The sequence below is a fragment of the Tyto alba genome, unplaced genomic scaffold, assembly GCF_018691265.1.
Source record: "Tyto alba isolate M040663 unplaced genomic scaffold, T.alba_DEE_v4.0 Super-Scaffold_17, whole genome shotgun sequence".
Lineage (NCBI taxonomy): Eukaryota > Metazoa > Chordata > Aves > Strigiformes > Tytonidae > Tyto > Tyto alba.
The window spans coordinates 17,424,251-17,449,513 of record NW_024881279.1 but is presented as its reverse complement, the minus strand read 5'-3'; the positions used below and the strand labels follow the sequence as shown (position 1 = coordinate 17,449,513).

Sequence of the window (25,263 nt, the reverse complement as noted above, 5' to 3'; positions counted from 1 at the left end):
ACCTATAAAACTAAGAATTGCTTTCACAGCTTATCATATAACTACTAAAAATACAACCTAGTATTTAATGTTTTTCCTTTTCTTTACAAGAGTTTCAACTGACATAACCAAAATTAACAAAAATGACTTAACACTCCACTTCGTAAAATTCAACAAGAATTTTAGTCTGATGTTCAGCAAAGATTATAGATCCATAGTACTACTGATATACCATTTATTAGGCTCACAAAAAGAATGAGTTAACTATACAATCTGTTGTCTTTTAGCGTAGTCTGTTTGCTCTTATATTCAGGCTCTGCCTGTTACTACTTTGAAAATATATTTGTAGATTTGGCTTTAATGATTAAGAATATTACAGAGAGAGCCAACCACAATATGGCAAATGTTAAAGTGACAAGATTTTAAATTTAAATTCCAAGAGTCCAGCTACTAAGCAGGGCAAGCTGAAAAGAGTGGGAATTACTACAATGTTGGCTGTGAGTCAGTTTTTACATGCTGATTACCTACTGTAGCTACCAGCAATTTCGATGGTGTTTGGCAATCTTTATTTTACTTACAAATATTTGCATGAAGGCAAAATAAGAAATTTTAAATAGCCTCAAATCAGTTGTAAGAATAAAAACCAGCTGTATTTACTGTCCTCCTAAAAAGGCCCTGCTGCTGTATCAAAATTTGTGGCATTCTGTAACTACTGAAACTGTGATACAAGATTGCATTCACTTTTATCTTACCCTAAGTAATACTATTTTCTCCAACTGTAAGGGAACTGCACTATCACATACTATACACTATCATATCATAATCTATTTAAAAGAACTGGCACAGCTACAATAAAACTCATCCTTTTCTGTAGCTTGTTCATTGCAAATCACCCAAATGCTAGCAGTTGAAGAGAGCCTTTGATTTCTTTTCATGTTGGCACTGTAAACCCCCTCTTGTTCGATACACACATATCCCTCAACTTCTGTCAAAAGCAAGAACAAATTTCCTAACCAAAACTGAAAAGTCCTTGGCTTTTCAAATGACTATAAATTGCATGGCTAAGTGCATATGGCCACAGGGCTGTCACAGTTACTTTTCTTGACAATTCATCATAGCATACTAATTCTGTAATATCATTACTGTGTCTCTTCTCACTGTACTGATCCAGCCAGTTAATTTAATCAACTAATAATAGATTCAGAAATGGATGCAAAGGGCCCTAGCACTTCAAATTATATTACTAGAGATGCACAGCAGCGAAAGCAATGTATTCTGTACTTGCCATTAAATATAACCCCAGTAAGTTATATTCTTTTAGTAAGTTGGAGATTTTCCTTTAAAAGGAAAAAAAATCTGTAGAAGTTTAGAAAAGGTCTTTTTCAATAAGATTAAAAAAGCAGTTTACTTTACACTAAGCATCATTTACAATTACATTGCATTAATTTGAAGCAAATTATAACCACCTATTTAATCAATCATCACAGTTACTGTAGGTAACTTTCAAGGTAAAAGAAACACTGCAGAAATGAAATATACATCTGTAGTGGAAGTTAGTTAAAGGTGTATGATTAACTGCAAAGCAAGCCATTCAAAAATGGACAATTAATTTCATTAAATTTTAATCTTCTCCGAAAATGTGAATGATGATTAAAAACATTATTCTCTAACATCTCAGTCCATTTTGCACATCATGAAGACTAATACTTAAAATTTGTATGATAAAAAAGAGGTAACCCATGATGTAGGCAAAACTGAAATGCAGACTGCATCCGATCTTTGCTTCTAAAACACTGACGATCAAAGTAGCACCCTGTGAAATGTTTATGCAACACAGACTCTGATCTGGTGTCTCCTCACTTCAGCTAAGAAACCTAGGCAGTCCGAAGGGCACATCCTGCAAGATGCCACAGACCTAACGCAGGGGCAGGCACACTTCACAGAACAATTCTGAGGTACATATGTAAGTGTTTGGGCACATGTGAACAAGTGTCTCTTACAGACGTATGTGTATGTTCAGAGTAGCTGTATCCCTCACGGCCGACACGCTCGTGCTTGGCTGTCCCCCGCAGGTGAGGAGCAGAGCTCGGGGCAGGGGAGCACTAAGGGCGAGGTGGCTGCTCCCCGGTGCCGGCAGCGACCAGCGACCGCGCGCACCCGGAGGCACTGACGGAGCTGCTTTGAGGCCCGTTTGCACTGCCAGAGCGTTAGAAAGGACAAGGATGCCACTCTGGATACAGCGTACAGTGAGGAAATCATGTTCAACAGACCCAATTTCAACTCCCACATAGAATTTTCTACTTAAGATTAAATCTAGATGAATTGCCAATGTCAATCTTTTGGGGAGCTTAGACTAAACTCAATGAATCTCTTCACTTGCTGAGGCATTTTGTGTATTGGGGCCTAAAACAAGGCAAAAGTGTGTTTCCTGATGTAAACAGAGTTAATTTTGGCAAAACTCAGTGAGCAAGGGTGATAGAGATTTATAGACTTACTCTCTGGCCGTGTTTCAGGAAGGCAAATGTTTAACATTTTAAAAGCGATTAGAGGCCTCCAAAATGCAATGAATCTTCTGTACCTGCCAAAGCACTCTCCCTGAAATGAGGGTGCCTGAATTCAGATTTACATTAAGGCCAGACTAAATATATATTTCTTAAAACACATTATGCAGAGATCACTGTGTACTCTCCCTTTAAGGTGTCCAACGTCACTTGTTACTAAGTGTGATTCAAATTATGCCTACCTAGTCTAAAAGCAAGGCATCTGCTTGAGTACCATAATCTAACAAAACAAATAATTTTCCTTTCATCAATATACAACAGCTTTGTTCATTACTGGGAAACGTTAGGTGGTGAAGTATTGAGTGCTATGCATTTTATGCTTAAATCAATGTACTGTCTTGCAGTTATGCCACCTAATGTGTTTTTAAGCCATGCGCTACAGAAATCAATGTGGTTCTTATTTGATATTCAGTGTTAAGTTCAGCCTCATAAATTTAGAATTGCACTCTGTTATTTTGATGGTTATGTATTAACCATGTCCTGTAAGTTTTATGCTTTTATACTCAGATGTGCAGTAAATCATGCCAGTTATACACAAATGGCATAAGGTGGCTTTATTTTTACTGTCCATTCTGGAAGAGAAAGAAAGGATGATTCATTTGACCCATCAGATAAGAAAAATACAGTATATCAGATAAATTTCAGAAGGTGTATCAGTAACAAAATTAGGCTCCATAAAATTTAACTGAGTCTTTTCTGAGACAAACTGATTTGCAGCAGATAAATGTGTTTGATATACTTCATCTTACCAATATGTTACACTGGAACAGGCATACAACAGTTGATCATTCTTCGTAACACATGTAGCAGGTGCTATGGTATTGTCTAGAAATCAAATGCTACACTGTAAATATTTTTTCTAAAAAAGTGATATTGGTATACAGAATAAAACCCAAGCCCTTTCCCAGCAACTACTAAGATGTTTTAATTATGAAAAAACTTTTCTTACTTTGTTATTTTTTTGAAGTATCTAAATAAACTTTGTCTTGTACAAGAAGCCAGAAAACTACTGCTCTGCAAGATGTTTTAATTATGAAAAAACTTTTCTTACTTTGTTATTTTTTTGAAGTATCTAAATAAACTTTGTCTTGTACAAGAAGCCAGAAAACTACTGCTCTGCAAGGTATGCTTTTTTTGTCAGCGGAAATTTTATTTTTCTTCCAATTTGCAATTTAATTTCTTGCCACAAAACAAACCACAGGTTCCTAAACCACATGGCAATGTAAAGATTGTTTGCTCACTTCATTAAATATGGCTTCTCTTCAGCATTTTATAACATAGTTTTTCATACAATGGTAATATCACTGCTTATTTAATATATTTCAAAACAATTGTCATCCATAGTAATTTGAGAGGTGCTTTTCCTTTCATTGTTGTACTGTTTTTGGCTGGGAGGGAGTGAATTTTCTTCATAATAGCTCACGTGGTGTTGTGTTTTGGATCTGTGGCCTAAACACTGTTGATAACACGGGGAGGTTTTAGCTTTTGCTGAACAGCGCTCACAGTGTCAAGCCCTCCTCTGTTACTCACCCCACAGCGAGTGGCTGGGGGGCACAAGGCACTGGGGGGGCACACAGCCGGGACAGTGACCCCCACTGACCCAGGGACATCCCAGCCCGTGGGGCGTCATGCTCAGCATATAGAGCTGGGGGGAGCAGAAGGGCCGGGGGGGACATTGGCAGCAATGGCAGTTGCCTTCCCAAGCCACTGTTATGCTTGATGTGGCTTTTGCGTGTGCGGCTTTTGTTTTACCTGTTCAACTGTCTTTATCTCAATCCATGAGTTTTCTGACTTTTACTCTATTGATTCTCTACCAATCCCACTGGGAGGGAGTGAGCAAGCAGCTCATTCCCCAAACAGGTACAATCCAGCTGCACATGTCACTGAACTGACCAGCACCACCAGATTTTCCCCCAGTCTGGCAAATTTCTAGATGAAACAATGAGCCAGCAGCAAGACTGCGTAATTCCCTTAGTGCCAGAGGACACTACGGTTACACCAGATTTCCTCTATTGTCTTCCATTTTCTCAGGTGAAATCCCAAAAACAAAACATTCTTTCATTGTCCAAGAGTTGTTAAAAACTGAAAAGGCCATTTAAAAGCATGGTGTGTACTGCTGTAATATTTCTTTTAATGTTATTATAGCTTAAAAACTAAATGGATAAGAATCACAAGAAAGACTATGTCTTTCTCCTGATCGCAATTCAAATCACAGAAAATTATCTGACAGTATCTACAGTGTAATCCAGGAGAAAAACAAGAAAGCTTTTATTTAACACTAGTAATGTATACACTAGGCATTTGCATGGATTCCTTTCCAGCCAGACCTTAACAGTTCTTCGCTGTAGCAGAATAAAAAAAAGATGTTAATTTACATCGTCCCAATGGGCTGAAGAGTCCTGGTTCTGGGGGAGGTGGTGCTGTACTCATCTGCCCACTGTTTACCCTGTCAAAGTTTCTTAGATTTAAGCCCTACATTTCCTGAATTATATGTTAGATCTATATTCCAGTGTATGCTGCACTTTACAGTCTAGAATCAGCTCCACTACTACAGTTATAAAACCAAAACATAAATGAACCATGAAATGCATTAAATGAGGCACTGCCAAACAACTGCATTTGGTTTTGCATGACTTAGAATAGGCAGGTAACCTTGGTTTATCAGGCCTCACATTTCATACTCACTTGGTTTCTTTTTTGAACTTACTTTCATTAGTTGCTTTTGTTAATAAATACAGATTGACTGCACAAGTCTAATTTAGGTGAGTTAGGAATCACAAATGAAGCCACTTTTATGTGGCCTTGCTAGAGCAAGGTGATGAAAATTTATTCCATTTCTGCCTAAATAGCCTTTGCCTATGGACTAGGATGACTATTACATCAGAGTCCTGATGCAATGAATTCTTTCAGTACAACTTCTACCAACTAGAGCTGCAAATATCCTATGGTAGAAGATTTATTATTAAGGGAATTTTGAATTTATTGTGAATCTAAAATACAGGTTATGCTATGCATTATTAAAATACGTTATGGCATTTGATTTTTCATGCTTCTGCTAGCAAACTATCATCATATGGTGCTAGGAATTAAAAACAAATTCTCCTGGAGACAGCATCTATCTATTCTAGAAGATGCATCAGTGCAGAAAGCTTTAGTTTTGGAGGGCCATAGGTCCTTCTTTTCTTTTCAGAACAGTCATCAAAGGCTATCAAGTGCACTGTACACACAGAGAAACAAAACCAACAATTGTTAGGAAATTCCAAATGTCTGATAAGAAATATAATTATACTGAAATCTGCTGTTGTACAGTGGTACTTGTATTCTTTTACAGTATTTTTTCCTAAAACACAACGACATGCTGGCAAGCAGATGCTCTTATCTTCCAATTTTTACTATAATCCTGAGTCCTGATTTTCTCTGCACAAACCACATATAGAGTTATATTTTGACAGTGGGAAGTGGGAAATATTTATAGTTAAAGAGAAGGAAAAAGGAGAGAGTGCAACAAAGTATGTTACATAGTAATAATCTCTCACTAAATGAGAAATGTTTTTATTCACCATACATGGTACGTTGAAGGAGTCCACTGCCACAGTAACTTATGCAAAGAATTCCCAGAACTGAAGCAACCTGTTGATTGACTAAAGCCCACAGAACAGCATCACGAGGACTGTGACAATTTTCCTTTGAAGAAAAGCTTCATTTTATGTTAACAGCTAAGGTCAATGTCCAGCTAAAAGTAATTTCATAGAGACACTAAAATGAGAGAGGACAAGGGGAGGAAGAGAGAGACCATAACATGGAAACATAACTTTATTAAAAACATTAACCTACAGGGTCCATTTCTCCTGGATTCCTTCAGCAAAAAAGTTTCTGGGCAGGTTTCACTGGTGCACCAATAGCCCATGTTTTAACAACCCAAGGGGAGATATAAAGGCAGCACACTCTTGAAGGATAAAAAGAAAATCTGTGTGCCCTGTTTCCATTTTGCTATATTGGCAGCCAATCCCAAACCAAACAGCAACAACAAAGCAGCAACAAAAAGAACCCCTTTCCAAAGCAGAAACTTTGCTGAACGACCTAGCCCTTGGCAAACCAAGAAATCGAATTCTCTGGGAAAGGGTAGGGCTAGAAGAGATCAACACAGTGACTTCACGGTGCAAGGAAACACAGGTCAGACTACATAGAAAAGTCAAGAGAAATGACTCCTCCACACTCCCGCTCTGGACCACCCCAGCCCGGTGGCTGGCAGCAAGGACCAGCTTTTAAGGAAACAACAGGTGACACAGAACTTGCACCTGAGAAGGAGAGGTGGGAAAAATGCCATCAAAGAACACACTGTTTGCTAGAAAGGGACAGCAGGAAGATGCTCAGAAAACCTCCTTCTGGGTATTTTCTAATCATTTTCTCTGAAGGAAGAAAGGAAAAACCCCTCTGCTGCTGCCAGCCTCTTCACAGCGCAGTGCAAAGGAGCCCTGGCCTATGCTGGTATCCTTGCACCTACAAGAGGTGCCATTTCAACATTTGGGCATTTGTATATGATGCTCCTTTATATATCCAAGGTCATTACAACTTGCTTCTGCTATACATACCAATGCCTTACATCCATCTTTTTAATCTCTGCTTCTCACTGGGAAAGCACTGTGCTTTAAAATCTGCAATGTATTTTTTCTGAAATTTTCTTCCTGCCTACCATGGGAAAAGATTTTCCAGCAGCCATTAGCTACAGCCATTTTCACATCTCATTTTAACAAGCTATAAAAGCAGAACAACATGCCAATTACATGAAATAAATAAAATGAGTGGGTACAAGATGGCTAAGAAAACCTCTTGCACTGCATATATTTGTTAGAGAGCGTATTAGGGTTTCACTAATGCATTTATAATCCTGCAGAACAGTCTGGCACATCTGCATCTTCAGTACAACAGAACAGCAAAGATGATACAATCCTCAGAGAATTTATATCTGAAATAATTTTAGATCTGTTTTATGTATACCAAGGAAGCTGCCAGTCAATCTGATCTTCAAACACACTGAACTCCACAGAGGGAACTCTGGTAAACTGCAGACTGTTCACCTAAATGCATTTATTTTAGCAACATGAAAACTAGTTGCTGTATTTGGCTAATAATATGTTGCACATTTGGAACTTTGTTAAATACCTTAATTGTGTAGCAGAGAATAAGGCAGTTAATTTACACAAAAGGACACAGAGGTGAATTTTATGTCTACATCTCAGAACAAAATAAGTAAATTCACTGAACATATGGCTTATTAAATTTAATAGTTCCTTTCCAAGATGATTCTGATTGCCATGTTTTGAAAGATAGGATTTTTAAAAAAAATTCTTTTGGATATTTGCCGTTAAGCAGATATGCCATCTGTCTCCCCAAATGAAAAGAAACTCAAGACTTTGATTACTATTTTCCTAACCAAGATTTAGGGTAATGTATTTCTAGTACACTGATTAACTAGATCTGACATCACGTCTTGGATCTGTTTATTATTCTTTTTCAAAGAACTACCCACATACATGCACAAATGTACGACATGATATATGATGAGAGAACCATAAGGAAGCACCATCACCTCTTGCATCACTTTCAAGCACTGTTGGTGACACCGTTTTATTCAAATAGGCATCTTGTATTTTCACTCAAGTTTTAAGGAGACAGATGTCTAAAGCATAACACTCCAAACTGGACTTAGAAATTCTGTCATAAAATGCTCACACTAAAAATTAAAATAAAAAAGGAAACCACTCTCAAATTATACTGTAAAAATATATATCACAAATAAGACACTGGACTGAGCAGATCACACAAATTCTGTATATCAAGGGAAAAAGTGTAAGCCTGACAGTATGTAATTTGCATATTTTATACGTCAAATTCTCAGAAGTCCAACTCATTTTTCCTATCTAGGTATTTTCTAGGGAAATCTTTTTTGCTAGTTGCCTTTGAGTCAACACAAGCAGTAACTCACCTGTGTCTGAACCAAAATGATTCTTTTATTCCCACTGATAAATTTATAGATTATGCATCTACTTCTTCAGTCACCAAGTATCAGTTTCAAATCCAGCGTGATGTGGGAGAGAAGCCCGGGAGCAGCGATCAATGGACTGCCGGCCCTTAATCAGTCAGAGGGGCCAAGAAGAGAACACAGCCGTCGCGGCCGCAGGAACACTGTATGGTTGGGTCCTGGCTCAGGAGGTGAATATCACTGTTCATTTAAATCACATGAAGCTTCAGCTGGGACTCTGGGGCATATTATGTTCAGCACTTTACAACAGGGCTGAATAAAAATAAACCCTACATACAGTCAGAGGCATGGCAGAAAAGCACCAGCGGCAAAAACCCCAAAATAAATAAACCCCAGAATTCCTGTCTACAGGTAGTATAAGTACAAATCCTATGGATACTATGGAACTGATTCATTGCTACAAGACTTTTCTGCTGTTTTAATAGCTGTATTAACCAAAGTATTACCCAAAGCAGCTCTTGAACCAGAGCTTGACTCCTAATCCAGGCCCCCGCAAAGAGCGAAGGGCCACGCGGCACTGCCCTCCGCGGCCCCGGCTACCCCCGCGCGGCAGGGCAGCCGGCACAGCTCCCTTGTCTGTACACCAGGGACAGAAAGGGGTTATATGACAGTTGCAATGATGTGGAGGGGAAAAAAAAAAAAAAAAAAAAAAAAATTGTATTAGAGGTGAGGTTGGATTGTTTTGTCCTGAGCCAAGACAGCCAAAGCAGAGGCTGCGGTATCCCTGGGGCGGGACGCCTGCCTCCTGCCTGGACCAAAAGGCTGGGGATAAAACCAGTACAACTTGCAACAGCGTATGAAGATTTTTTAACACTCTAACACTGCAAGAAGCACCACCAGCAACAGCACAGAAGCATTTTGTAACACTGTTAAATTAAGACATGAATAATATATAACCACACAGGGGCAAGAGGAGAGTTGTGATGCAGTTGGACAAGTAGGGCAGAGGAAAACATGTGCGAGAAGTAAAATCTGCAAGATAAGAACAAGGGCTGTAGAACAAGAGGGAAAGATGTCCAGAGGAACATGGTCCTAAAAATAAGACGCGTATGCTGGGAGCAGATGTGATCCTTGCTTTTGGGGGAGGAGGACAAGAAGAGTAAAAACACTGAGGAAGAGTGAGGAAAACGGGGGAAGATGAAGTTGCCCACTTTGGTTCCATCTCCCGCTGGGCGGTGGGGAGCGTGGGGACGCGCAGCCCCCAGCTCGGCCCCGGCGCTGCCCACGCGAGGCTGGGGAGCACCGGCCCAGCCAGCGAGGAGTCGGTCAGCACCAGGAGCGACATGTTCACTGTTAATCGCTATCGATCGAGCGGAGTCTTGCGTGGAACTTTCCAACTGGCCCGTCGCTCAAACACTCCCCTAACTGGTAAGCCAACGTGCTCCAGCTGCCAGCCCGCTTCAGCACAGACGGCTGCTCGCAGCCGGAGATCGGCAGCCGCGGGTGGGAGCGGTGGTCACCGCAGGGTAACGCGAGGCAGCTCAGCTCAAACCGGCACAGGCTGCAGGAACCTCTCTCTCCTAATGCCGAACGAGACAAAAAGAGACAAGGCGCAGCCAAAGCTGGGAGAGCCTGAGCTGAGGGGCTGCGCAACCCCATCACCCCGCCACAGGGCATCCTTGGTCGGGACATGAACAGCAGGGATGCTCGCGGGCTCACCAGGCACGGCTCCAGGTTTGAATCAAGCACACGGTGTGAACGCAGTTCACGTGCCGCCTGTTATGGTCCCACGTGAGAGCATGCCTGGGTAACAGATAATAGGCCTTACGTAACAAAATTACCATGAGATAAATTTTCTTCCAAATATTTCATTTAGGGTATGAACCAGTACTCAAGCACGAGTTCAACCTGCATAATGATCTTGCTATTGCTAAATAAAGGCTGCTTGGCAAGGGCTTTCTATTATCTCTTTAATAATAGCAGCTGAAATGAATTTACCTAATGGGATGGATCTTTCATAGAAAGTCTTATACAAAAATACCAGAATTCACTTACTGAACTTTATGTTTCACTGGCATAAGAAAAGTCTGTAAAAAATGTTGCCTCTATCATTTTAATTCCACAGACTTTAGAAACTCTTTAACAGACAAGTATTTTGAGACATTCAGTAAACAGAACTAATTTCACCAGATTTGCAACCATTTACCAGACCGATGAATACTTTTGTGTGCACATGTGAACAGAGCATGGACTACATGTTAGTACATTCAGCACTGCTAGAACTGCGCTTGTTAATTCTAGGTTCCATACCTACAATCATCACATTTTTATAGCATTGCCATAAATACACGATTTGTATGCATGCAATCCAGAACCTTCCTTCATTATTATTGATAAATCATAATATTGAAGCTACACTCTATTTCTCAAAATCCTTCTTAAAATACCATTAGTATTTAATTAAAATTTAAATGGACTTGCAGAATCAAGCTTTTTTTTTTTTTTTTTTTTTTCCTGATTCCTGCAAAATTCCTTTGAATCTTAAGATTTACTACACTTGGTTACAGCGTATTGTGCTTACATAAGCATCATAACAGCTCACAGAGTTCTGAAATTTACCTTGCCTTCCATGAATAAATAAAATAGATCTTGGAAAATTAGATGAACTGCAATGAAGACTATAAATTTCATTACAGTGTATCTTTCTTTTGGGGGGTCAGGCAGGTAAGGCTTATCTGTGAACCTCATATGGCAAGCCACAATACAAACTCTCCTTTCCTGCTGCCAGTTTTTGTTGCAGCTGATCTGTTAGAACAGGTTTCACTGTATTTGCATTCTGACGCAAAAATTATTAACTAACCAAATAACAAATGCATTCATACATGCATTTTAAGCATGAATGAGTCATATATGTGCTCACTTAAGAAATGTGAAACAGAAATTATCACAGTATTAGGTCTTTTGGTCCTGCATCTACCTTTGGATACATACGTCTCATTGCTATGGAAGTTTGTTGGGCTTTTATTAAATAGCAGAACTTTTTCACAATTACAGAGTCAAGTCTGCTGGTTATAATTCCTGTCAGAAACACACAACTTATGTCCATATTATATATGTTAGCTAATTACTTTCTGGTTTAAAAATCACTTTTTTAATTTTTTTTTTTCCCTTTAAAGAAATTACAAGAAGGTATAATTCTATTCACCCTGCTTAGTATACTGCTTAGGAAGACGAGTGACACCAGTGGCTGACACTGGGCTTCTGAGCAGTCATTATTTTATGTCAGGGCGTTCTAGCATCTCCATAAACACAATAAAATACCTGATAAAATAAGGTATTTGTGATCACGTCAGTAATTTTTCTCATCACAATCACCTTGACACATTTTCTAACAAGTTTTCTAACAAGTGTGTATGCTGCAGTACTTGTCTGTTGGTTTATAACAAACTTCTGAAAGTCTGTCTTTAGGTCTATGTCTACACTAATTTCAAAGTCACTGTCTACTTTCTCTTCTCTCTCCTTGTGCAAGTTTGTACATCTTTATAATACCTTCTGATTAATTTATCACATAGTAAAAATTTTAAAAAATCATTATCCTTTTGATCTAAAAATCCTTATATTTCATCTTTAATATGTTCTTTTGAAAGGATCTTTCTGGAGAAGTTGCCACGTATGTTCTACTCCTCTGAGACATAACAGCAGAGCTCAAGTAAGCTTCAAATCACATTTAAGATTGTTTGAGAAGTTTTTGTTTGCTAAAAAAACCCATTTCTTTCATGCTAAGAAAGATGAGAGTACTATTGCAGTACATATGGCACAAGTAGACTAACAAAAAGGACATATATAAACCCAATATTTGAAAGAGTGTCAAAATTTATCATCACAGAAGTGATTTGAAGCATTTCTAACATGCAGTTATTTCGTGAACTAGACTCAAATAAGGAGGGACAAAAGTAGAGAAAAGAAAAATATTGATTTCTCCAGATCATTTTTCTAAGATGATCGTTATTTCTGTAAGGTGATCTGTTCCTCCATTTCTTTTAAGCCATGGAAAGAATTCATTATACATAGGAAAAAAATAACCCTCACCTTGCACATTCATACTGTAATATTCTGCTTTATAAAGAGTGCTTTTAAGCCATCACGTGTCAAACAGAACTATGAGATAATCTGGAACCACATTAAATTCTTAAGCTCAAGGCACTACGTTAAGCTAAAAAAAAATAAAATGCAGAAAGGCAAAGGCTAACAAATGCCATAATATTTTTACCAAGACTGAAAATGATGGTGAAAAATACCAGTAAAATAATAGAAGATCTAAAAAAACAAAAAATGCTTAATATAAATTATCAGGGGATTGACCAAAGCCATAGAATGCATACAGGTATCTGGTCTACCTCGTTTACACTTCATGTACTATTATTTTACTTAATGATGCTGACTGTGAAGTTCCTCAGAATTATGTTCAAATCTTCCTCCCTCCAACTCCAGCCTTCAAGTTAAAGCACTGCAGTATGATTATTCCCAGATTTTTTTCTCAGGATCTTTAGCAAAACAGCTGGACTGACGATAAGATAGAAAACATTGATTAGTAATGTCTGCCTGCTGTGGTTATAGGTCAATCTTCTAATATTTATCTTAAGTATCTTATTTACCTTTTTATCTTAAAAAAAAATAAAAGCGCCACACAAAATATTGTAACTGTAATCACACCAGACTGCCTTCATCTGTGCAGATAACATGTAAAATGTAATGAATTCATTCAAATCCCCCAAAATTCTGAAAACATAGGAGAAATTCAGCTTTTAAATTAACAGAAAAATTCATTTGAAAAGATTAGATGGCATTCTGTCACCTAAGAGAGCTGATGCAGTACTTGATTATGCACAGAACGTCCTTACTTGTGGGTAAGGACATCAAGTCCACAAATAGAGAGTCCACAGGGGAGATGACAATGAGTCCTGACTGAGACAGACAGAGGACAGGCTTGGAGCGTGATCCAATCCCTAAATTTAGGATTAAACTGGATATGGGTAACCATCTTCAGATACTCTTAGGGAAGTCAAATTATAGGTCAAGAAATAAAGTATCACAAAGAATAAAAACTGGCTAAGCATCGCAACAGAAGTGTTCTTGAAGTATGCAGTAATTATGCAGAAAATTAGAGCTGGCAAATTAATCTAGACGACCAAGACTCAAGGAGTCTTTGAGCAGCTACCCAGGGATATATTGACAGGACTGGGCAGATACGGTTTATTATTTCACTATTTAATGCTGAAAGTGCAGAGAACTCCACAAAGGAAGGAAATTAACTGAATTATTTACATATACTGTTAGCTTTAGAAATAAGTATGAAATGAATAAAAATGAGAAAGAAAATAAAACTCCAAATATTTGTATCTCAAAGATATAACACAAATACAAGTATTCAATTCCTAGAAATCCTGTGGCATTCACTGATGCATTAACCCTTCAAGGCCAACAGCTTAGGTGATTTGCTATAGTAAAAGAGGTTATTAAAGTGAACATCAGAATTTACATACAGATGAAAACCATCAAAACTTATTCTCTGTATTGCTGTAGCACGTTTTTGAAAAACAGCAGACACACATGGCTATTAAAAACATTTCTGATGGCAAATTACTACTTCCATGCACAGACTTGTTGTTTCATTGCTGTCCTCGACTGAAGCATCTGATGAGTTCTCTGCAGCCTCCTTGGACTCCTCTTTTCTTCACACCACTTGTTCTCACCCACTCATCTTTTCACACTGCAGGTCACAGCCTTAGCCTTTAGCTAATCCTTCCTACCTCATGCCTTCCTTCTATGCATTGTACAAAATTGTTCAGCACAAGTGTTAGTGATGATGAGTTTTACTTAGCAAAAAGAAGTTTAAAAAGGAAAAAGAAGAGAGCTACAAAAGACAAACTCCAGTCTGTTAAAGCAATTATATCCATTCCCTTGTTTTGTCCATGTTCACACTGTAATATAGCTTAAAGCTATAGCATTATGTGGGAGATACAAAAATAGCATACGACTGCTTAAAAATAATTCCCCTCTTTTGAAAGAAAAGTGGAAAGAGTAGTAACTTCACTGTAATTCATCTTATTTCAAGTTTAGTAAATAGAAATGTTCTGTGGAAAACTGATAAACTCATTTCTTATCTAGTACCACTCAAGTTTAAAAAAAAAAACCACCACATTTTTTTCCCCCAGGAATCATGATTACTCATTCTTACAGCTCAGCATCTGAGGAAACAGAAGCTCTATTTTCACTCTTGAACGCTAATTTGATGTTGAGAAAAGTCCCTTAACCATTTGTGTGAAAAAATCCAACTGCTACCTTTCAATATTTCTGAATGACAGTCATGGCTCTAAGCAAACAAATGATGCTCACATATTGTGCCTTGCCTACAGGCATGTTGTTATAATTGAATGATATTATGCCTTCTTACAAGATGGTATCTCAGTTTCAATAGGGCAAACATGGCAAGGAAGTATCAGTTTCCGTAGGCATCTTGAACTTCCTGGCAAATACAATTTCGTCAACTGAACGGTCTTCCTCTCCGTATCAGCAATTCGCTACTGGAAAGCCTTAGAACAACTTGAACAGTCAGCAGCTTCTGAGATATTTGTAACAACTTCACTTCCACTGAATTGTTGCTCAGCTGTAAAATCTGTCCCAGAGAGATGTTCTTTGAAGGCCCTCGATAATACCAGCATGGTTCTTAATAATTAAAAAAGTAAAAAACCTATCAAAACTTCCTCTTCCATCTTAGTCTATAGGGCAAGAAACTTGGTAAGTTCATATTTTTTTCATTTACCTGGATAGCTGCATTTTGTATTTAAGAGCACAGAGAAAATACCAACGGATGGGAGGTATAAATAAGAGTTCATATTGCATCTAAATACAGTCTGATATACTCTGTGAATGAACTTAACTGTGATATATTCCATGAATCAACTAAGTCTTTTAGGGCCCAGCTTGTGTAGATCTCTCTCTCAGAACCCATCACCTGACCACAGATGGATAATCACTGTTCAATCACAGATTTAGGTGGACAGACAGGACAGATAGTACATACAAGCCTAAGGCTCTTACACATTTTTAATACTATGAAAGGAAGCTCGAACAGGATGCCTTGAGAAGCCAGCACAGAGCATACCAGCAACTTATTTTGTAGTCACTATACCTCTTTCTGTGACTTCATTCACAAATAAAACTGTCTCATGTCAGAATGACACCAGGGGTCTTCTGCTGCACAGTATTAAGTATCCAGAAATTTCACGTGATTTTCTCAGTAAGAAATGTATGATGTAGAGTTTGTATGCAACTCCAGTGTAAACGGTATTAGTTAAAAGTATTTACATAACAAACCAAAGTGGATAACCAGGAAACAGCCCCTTTTTAGGGCTTGGTTGTTTAGGACTACTGCTTGATTTCCTGGCAGCAACAGCACTGGAAGAATTGAATCTACACATAACTCTGCTGCCAGTTGTGAAAATTAGGTACCCATAAGGGTACATTTTCTTGACATTGCTTTACACATCTAAAGGAAGAGGTACTGTTTAGAAGCAGTACCTCTTCCAAAATTCAATGGATTTTAGTACAAGAATGTGGAAGATCACAGCAATGGCACCCTCTGGTGACAAACAGTAACACATTATAATGAGATAAATTATTCAGCCTAGAAAAACATTTAAAGCTACTGTTTCATGTAAACCTATTACATGGAAAGTGTTCCTACAGCAAGCTGCAAAAAGTAAGCAGCTAGTTTTAAGAACAATGATAACTAGACTTCAATAGCAGGCAACATTACTGAAAAGACAAGTTCTTCAAAATACTCCCATCTCTCTGGTATCACTGTATCTTCCTTTTATAGGCTTTAGACTAATCTGATGTTCTTTAACCAGCAGATAGACAAACTATAAATTGAAAAAATGGCCCTCTTTTTATCATAGATAGTATTTCATGTTCACATACGGTTAAAATTTCAGCATGGTCTCTGTACTGCTACCAACAGCTTTTGAGATGTTGAAGAACTTTCATGAGATGTCTGTGAGCCAAAGACTTAACAGGTGAGTGTTTTGGAAGTGGACAAACAGCTGCTTATAAGAAATCTTTAACTAGATTCGAGAGGCAGAACTTCAGTCTTTCTGAAACATTTCCAATCATACCCATAGCTTCTTAAAGCAAGAATGTCAGAAAGTCAGTAATTTCAAATGCTACAGAAAGACTGAATGAATATATAAAAGCATTTCTCTTATCAATGTCAAGGAAGGAGATGGTCACAGAATGTGTAAAAGCTTAAATTAGCAGAAAGTTGTACTTAATCCATATGAAATATAGTGAAATTGAAAGTAAAGAATACAGTTGATTTCCAGATTGATCCTATAGTATCTTACAGAAGTAGTCCAACTCTGCCAGGAGCTTCTGCAAAAAGTTGAGTCACAAAAAACTTTATGGGCAAAAACATAAAACTCAGGCTCATGGAGTAGATTTCCTCTATTTCTTCTCCTCTGATCTAAGGAATGGAATTTATGGCACATCTTCACCACTTACAACTTAAGAACTAAGAAAATAAAAGTTTATTATTAAAGGAGAGTAAAGTAATAATAATCTCTCCTGAAACTCAGTAATTATGAGATTATTTAATTTTCAACAAATTCTGTTTATTTTAAAATATACATATTAAGACTTTGGCACTAAAGGAGCTGAGGTATAGTTTCCTAGTCATTTTCTAACTGAATATGAATTCTGTTCTATCTGAATAGAATGTTACATTTCAACATCATGTTGACAATCAATTCAAATACATTGTCTTTGACAAGCTGCCAGGTTACTTGAAAAGAATGGTGTGCAGAGTGTAAACACAAAGCATATCAAACAAAGTATTTAGAAACAGTAATAATACTTAAACAGCCACATAAGTGTGTAGTTTTACACTTATGGCAAATAGGCATTCACTGTACTATCAGAGTTCATAGGTCATACTCAGGCCAAGCTTCATAAATGAAGTGTTGACTAGAAAAAGTAATGTGTACCTTGATCTAATTATGCACTAATCAGTGCAACATGCAAGTCTTTGTAATTAGGAAAATTATTAGGAAGATATGCTACATGAGCAAAGGTGCCAGTATCTGGCTTAACTAATTTAAAAGAGGCTTTTGGTAAAATTTCACAGTCTTCTGAAAGGGAAGACAGAAAATAAATTCAGTGTATGCTTTCCTGTGATGTGTGCTTCAGTTTACAAGGGAAATGTGAAATACATATTTTTTTTGTTTCACCATGATAAATTTTATTAAACACCATGTACAAGCAAACCTTCCTGTGAAGGTTTTATGACTTATCAGCCACTCATAATGCATTTATTAGCAAGCTGGATTAACTTTATCAGATATACTGTTCTATAACAGAGATATGTAAAAAGACATTATTCTAACTCCGTTACACTTTGAACAAAAGCACTGCTGCTTGCTTACCTAGGTGACCTATATCATACAAGTTTGCTTTACTAAAACTAATGACTGACAAATTGAATGATGTATTGTAATATAGTTCTTGTAAAACATAGTTTCATCATTTCTCTATAGTAGATGGAAAGGCTCATAATTAAAATAGTAACTGAAAAATCTCATGGTTTTTTGAGAGTTTTTTTAAAAAGCTCTCCATGTTGTAACCTTCACACAATGATGTAGACACAGCTGCACACAAAAACTCTTTCCCTGTGAATTCAGGAAAAAGGAAGATCACAGACAGCCTCTGCAGTATGCTGCAGTATTTTACAGGTAGCTTTAACTTACCAGCCTGTACGTCTGTTTTCCTTGGCCTCCTGGCTAAATACTGGATTTCTACAACTGGTTGCCTTGGTTTGTGCAATTATGTAGGGGGCATTCATATAATCCAAAAAAGTGTACTCTGGGGAGAAAGACTGCAAAACAGGACACAGCTTCAGCTGATATATGGACAAAAAGCACAACAGTCAGGGCCCAGCAGCCGGAGCGTGGCACAGACTGTGCCAGAGGCACTGAAATCGCCAACACCTCAGAGAAATAACAATTTACAAATTTTACAGACACTGAAGCCCTGACTCAAATGAATGGGCAAGAAGATAACAGACATCCACGGTTTAAGTCTTCACCATGCCATGCACAAGAGTATTTTTGTTTTCTTTGGTTTGTTTTTACACTCCATCCATTTCTTCCATAATCATGATGGCTATACATACATATATCTCTAGGAAAATAAAACCTGGGATCCTGGTGTACATCTCTCTGGTCAACACTGAAATGTATGGAAAATCAATCTTTTTTTAAAAAAAAAAAAAAAAAAAAAAGGCTGCCAAATTACTGAATGCCAGCTATAGGAAACAGAATGTTAAAATGGCATTTTTTTTGCCCTTTTAGGCCACCTCAGCAGAGCTGTCACTCTTACACATCTGCATCCTTACTCTCTGGAATATTACCAAATACTGTGGTACAGATAGTATGTGTTTAGATCTTCCAATACACCTGTATGTTTAGAACAACTTCTGTCGCATCATCTCACTGATCTACACTACAGTGTTATTGGGTTATATTAAAACTGTAACAATTGTTTAAGATATTTTTATACTGTCATTTCAAATTCTTGTCTTCCACAAAGCTTTAAAGTTTACTAGTACTACCAACCCATTTTTTGTCCTTAACCCCAACATCTAGCTCTCCCCTGCACTGAATGCATAAGCCATTTACCTGGACAAAATTGTAGTTGATGTGTAGTTAAGTCTTTAAAAGTCGTTCTTGCTAGTCAATTCCCTCATTAGGAAACCACTTCCTATCAGAAGTGCCCTCAGGTTTTGAGAGCACATCAAAATTGGATCCACTTAAGCAACTGAGCTTTGATACTGTGCTTAATGACTTTCTAAATTTGTCATTTACAAAGTACTTTACAAGCCTTCCTAAAGAAGAGATGAAGTATGCCCATGCATGAGCTAAAGTCCCTAGCACTCCTTCTTAAGAAGTCTAGTTGATGTATGACGTATGCGATTCCATTTTCTGAGTATATGACATTTCATTTAAATCTCATAATTTCCTTAGAACCATCTGGACACTTTCTCAGCTATGAACAGATCGTACAACCGTGGCAGCTCTTCCTCTTTTCTCTTTCATATCTGTCCCTCCTGCTGTTTCCAAGCTACCTGGGTCAATTTGGGAGGGAAATGGGCACAATGTTCCCAGACAGTACTAACAGCTCAAATTAGCACTCTGCTATGCAATATACAGTAAGTCTGCAGCTTCCCTGCTTCTTCTTGTACACAAAACATAGATATACTACCTCAAAATTATAAGGGCATATTTTCCTTTCCCCCCCCCCAAACAAAGACTACATAGATCTGCTCCAACCTTATCACCACTGTTTAAACATACCATTTTAACAAGGAAAGTATTTCCCATAGGCAAAAGTGAATATTTCTTAATGGCAATACCGAGGAAGCAAACTTAGTCTCCCACTTTTTAAACCCAAGCAGAATTCTGTCATCAGGAACATTAAAACCTTCTACTTTCAAACTGATCCTACCACTCACAAACATTAGCATGTATACAACAAAAACCAAAACCTACTCAAGAGTAGAATCACAGTTTTACCATAACCTTTTCTGCAAATTATGAAGTGTGACATAGAAAACAACAAAAATTAAAGCAATAAAGTATTGAGAACAACATGTCAAAATTAAAACAGTAAAAATAAGAAAATAAACTCCTCGGTTGTCATCTGTCTGGTGCCTCTTTGCAAACTCCTCTGATGCAATAATACCTACTGTTTTCTATTGTAAGGCTAAGTCTGTTCAACGAGATCCCAGGAAAAACCCAGATTACACTGCTAATAAAATTGAAGTAACAATAAAGTATGAGTTCAGTTCGCATTACAGGGTGTATTTGTTTGTTTTTTTAAGATTTGCTTCACATATGCATTTGAGAAATTACTATAATGAAACCACCACTGAAAATTTCATAGCAGGGAGAAAAAGAAAGGAAAATATAATTTCCTTATTTTTTCATAAGATTCAATCAGAAGCACAACACATAAATACAGTTTCTCATACTTTACCTTATATTATACATGTTACCCTTTTTTTTTTTTTTTTTTGTTAAATAAGTGATATACACACATGGTATTGTCTGGTATTCAAATTTTTAATTACTACAATAAAAAACACCACCAAAGTAATGTGGAAAAAATAATAGAACTACTTGTCATCAATATATCTAGCACAGCAAATACTGATGGATTTTGAACCTGAAAATATCCGTGAAGCATCCTACAACACCTTTCCATGTGACTTGAATCCTCACACTTGATGCTGGAGACAGGCTGTCTCCAGTGGAGTAGGAAAGTTCTTCTCCAGGAAGAAAAGGAGATGAAGTGAGGAAAGAAAGTGCACGGCACTACCAGATTCAACATCAGGACTCTCCAGGTTCATTCCAATACCGCACCACTTTTCCACACCTTGCAAGGTGCAGCTGGGCTATCAACACAGAAATGGTTCCATACATTCAAAATTATTTGCTTTTCATAGGCATTATCTACAAAGAACTAACAAAATCACAGTGTTTTCTTGTGGATTTCTTTAAACCATACACACAGATTACCACAGTATGACCTTGAACTATTTCTCTTGTTTTGCTGGAGTTTGAGATTGATTTATTTCTTCCCATTCATTCTTGTCTTGCTGCTCAAATCAGAATCATTGCTAGTAAGATAAAAGCATTCCTTGATCACCTTTTTTGGTCTGATATTATTTTAATAACATGGTTTCAGTCCTGGAAATTCTCCTCTTCTCCCAAGACACACATTTTTCTTTTCTGACACACAAATTTAAACCAGAAACATCTCAAGTGTTTGATATTATAATATCAGACTAGCAAATGCATTATAAACATTTTATGTTATGTCCCATTCCATCAGTGATATTATCCATTACATACAATAATGGTACTAATACAAAAAGTGTCAGGGTAACAACCTTCGACCATTAAAAAATAGTCACCAACACCATTCCAGTTGTTTTCTCTTTTACAATAGGAGAATTAACATAATCTAGATTCACATCAGACTGAAAGCCCTCCTTGTGGATTCCCTTTGGATCTATTCATTCTAATTTCTGAAATATTACTGAGATCTGCTCTGAGTTTAGATGCTACTTTTCTGTTCTCCTTTGTTCTACCTAGGATTTTGTTTTCTTTTCTGTATTACTGGTTTGTTCAGCTTTACACTTTCATCTGCCTAGTGTCAGTTGGTTTTAATCGCCTCCCTAATAGCCTGTAACTGGTCATTCACTAACAGTGAAGCCAGGAAAAGAGAAGATTGCAGATCTGTTGCAAAAGCATTCTGTATATCAAAACCTCTTCAATTATGACTGTTCCGTTTTCATGGATTTTTTAAATGGAAAGTTACTTTATTTACAACAGGTTTTATATTTTTGAGAAGAACATAATCTTCAACTAAATTAAAAAAAAACCCAAAAAACAAAAAACAACAACAAAACAAAACAAAACAGAAAAACTGCTCTCTTTTAAAACAAGAAAAAAAACAGCCCTAGAAGAGTACTTGCCTCAAGGCCACTACCTAAACATAATCAGCAGGTAAGCTTTACTCTGGAAATAGAATATTGTAAGCTAACGAAAGAACACATGACAACTGATGACAAACACTACCATTGAAAATTTTTCCATGAAGTTTTGGAATAAACAGTTACAGGATTTATTAAAAGGAAAACAAAAATAAGCATTCAGGAACTCTAGTGTATCCTCTATACTCTGTACCTGTGGGTCCCCACAAATAATTTTCTCTGCAAAGCTGGCACATGACATCAGAGGTGAGCTATTTATCTGATTGACTTTTTACTCTTGTATGTATGACAAAATACTCATTTACTTAAATGTCACAACTCAACACATCATGTTGAATAATAATTTGGTGATAGATTTGCTGTTACATATTCACATTGCCATGTCTGAAGAAGAGATGGCCAGACTGGGACAGTAGTAAAAGCTGCGAGATGTGGTAAGAATTTAGAGCCTAATCAGATTTGTGAAAATAAAAGTGTTCCTTTTCAAAGTGGATCATCAATATGGTGTTTTGTTAGGAAGAATTTTAGTATACCAAGTAAAACACTGAATTTAAATGAGTTTCCATTATTTCAATTTATCTATAAGCATTTCAAACCTGCTAATATTTCAAGGTTCACAGAATTCTAATTTACGATAAAATTAAATCATACTAAATCTAGAAGTGCAGAAAATGGTCATAAGCATTGTGAATGAATTTGAATAGAAAGAAAAGCATATTGTTAGAGCAATTTTTAGAAATTAAGCCTCTGTGCTACTTAGAGATATACTAAAAGTGACAAAATAGATTTAATATTACAAGAAAAGTGAGATGTATGCTTTTTTTGTTTAGTTTCTGTTTGTTTATTGGGTTTTTTAAAAGTATAATTATATAAATTGTGATAGCATCTCAATATTAAAACTAAAAAAAAAATCACCTTTTGGAGCTGAACCACTGTTTTGTAACACAACAGTTGAACTCTATCGGAGGAAAAATCTTCAATGCTACTTTAAATACAACTAGTAGTGTGTGCGTTATGAGTTCCCTCTAATATTGCTGGGCATAAATGGATAAAATCTCATACCAAGAAATGTCTTGTTTTATGTTAGTATTCTGCAAATCTGAAACCATATCAGAGAGCGAATTTCGCTTGAAGTATAGATCCTTGTTACTTCCTCTTCAAGACGAATACCTAGCAGGTTATTGATCTGCTTCTGAAGGACATAGTGTTTATTATGTAAGAAACCACTGCTGGGCACAGGCATGAGAAATTAATGATGGTTTCGTAAGTGTCCACACAGTGGTGCTGAACCAGTGGGGCAACTGTCAATCTATATGATAATGCATCCCAAAACTTCATAAAATCAGTGATGTGAAGAAGTATTGATTTTTGAGCTAACCAGGATTTGTGAGAGAGTAAGACTAAAAAGTTTACTGAAGTTAACATCTCCGTGTATATAATAGTTGCTTCATACTTGTGTGATATTTTTTTAGACAGACAAATACATAGAAACCCTTATCACAAAAACCTTATCACAAAAATCCAAGTAAAATTAATTCTACATACGGGTTTGTTTCTTGCGTGCTGTTTGATCATATCCTTCTTTCTCTTATTAACATAATTGTTAGAAAGATTACTTATTCAAAATGGATTCACTGTACTGTATTTCCAATTACTTAATAATTCACTTATTATAAGGAGGAAAATGAAATGCAAGTAGACTCATTCTTTCATCAATGTCAGTGACAGTATGTATGGAAGAAGGTACTGAGATGGAATTTTCTCAGACAACAGGCGTGGTGCAGTTCTTCCACTGAAATGGAGACAACCACCTTCAGAGAAGTGAATTGATGCTACAGAAGGGAACCCCAATCATTCCATAATGCCAGAATTTCATTAGTCAATTTTTTAATTCTGAATTATGCACAGTAGCCTTATCAAAACTATACTAAAGTCAATGGAAGTTGTCATATTTTCTGCGAATGGCATTATTAAAAACATAAAAGGAAAAATCGATTAATCAGTTACTGTTTTTTTTTTTTTTTTTTAACACTGGCTTCCTTGTACACACCATTATTAATAAATATACTTTTTTTGGTTTTGTTTTTGATGAAAAAATGTATCCTGCTATGCCCATGGGGAGGAGATATTACTTGAAGATTCAATTTAAATCAACAGAAAGAGAATGTTGTTACAAAAAAAAATCAATTGCACTTCTCTGAACTTTTTTCTACCAATATCAAAACTGTAACTCAGTTTTGACTTGTTTGCTTTGACAAGCAGTTGCTTGTGTTTCTAGTGCCTGGCACACCAGCTTTGTTGAAATGAAGACAACTGTCAGTAAGTATGGGGAGGAGTCTAAAATAAACATCTACAAAAAATCCTCTTCTGAGAGGCATCCAACATGTGACAAATTAAATTTTATCACAAGTAATCTGCGTAGCAGAGAGCTGGTTTCATCAGCTAGTATCAGCTGCCTGAATAGCTGCTCTGAGGGTATAGTGTCAAGGGAGATTCCTCTTTACCTTCTCAGAATGGCAAGTATCAAAACCTTGAATTCATATTTTAACTAAGCTGAGTCAGCACCTTTATCATCCTATGGGATGGAGGATAAATTTCTGCAAATCCATTTTTACTATTTTTCATTCTTAGTTTAATTTAAAAAAATATGTGAGGATAGAAGATTCCCCAGGTAAATATTTTTAGCTGATATGTATGAAGAACGTGAATCTGGGTTATATTCATTTGAAAGGACAGCTGGCTTAATGCAGTTTACTTTGAGAATCAACCAGTGTCTAGGTGTTTTGTCAAATGATTGTTGCACTGTCTAAAGTCTCATTTCTATGAACTTAATAAACTATACAAAACAGAAGTGCTTTGCCTCAGTCTGATGCACAGGTTTGCTTTCTAAAAGTCCCCCAATACTTACCAATAAGCCAACAGCAAATTAATCTTATTTTTTTACAAATGGAAAAGCATGAAAAGCCACACAAAATTTAATCTGATTGTTACAAATTAGCACTATTGATATGGCGACTAGCATCCTGTAGATTATTAATATTAAAAAGCAGCTTTAGAAAAACACATAAAGAAAAGTGAAAAATTCACCTTTAAAAGAAAACTCATGTATTTTTAAGTATGACCATGTT

The 25,263-nt window shown here is 36.8% G+C and overlaps 1 protein-coding gene across 6 annotated transcripts in view; it reads right to left on the bottom strand.

Annotated features, from left to right (window-relative positions):
* Positions 1-25,263, bottom strand: part of TENM2 (teneurin transmembrane protein 2) — a 693,894-nt gene that overhangs the window by 463,870 nt on the left and 204,761 nt on the right. The window lies entirely within an intron of this gene.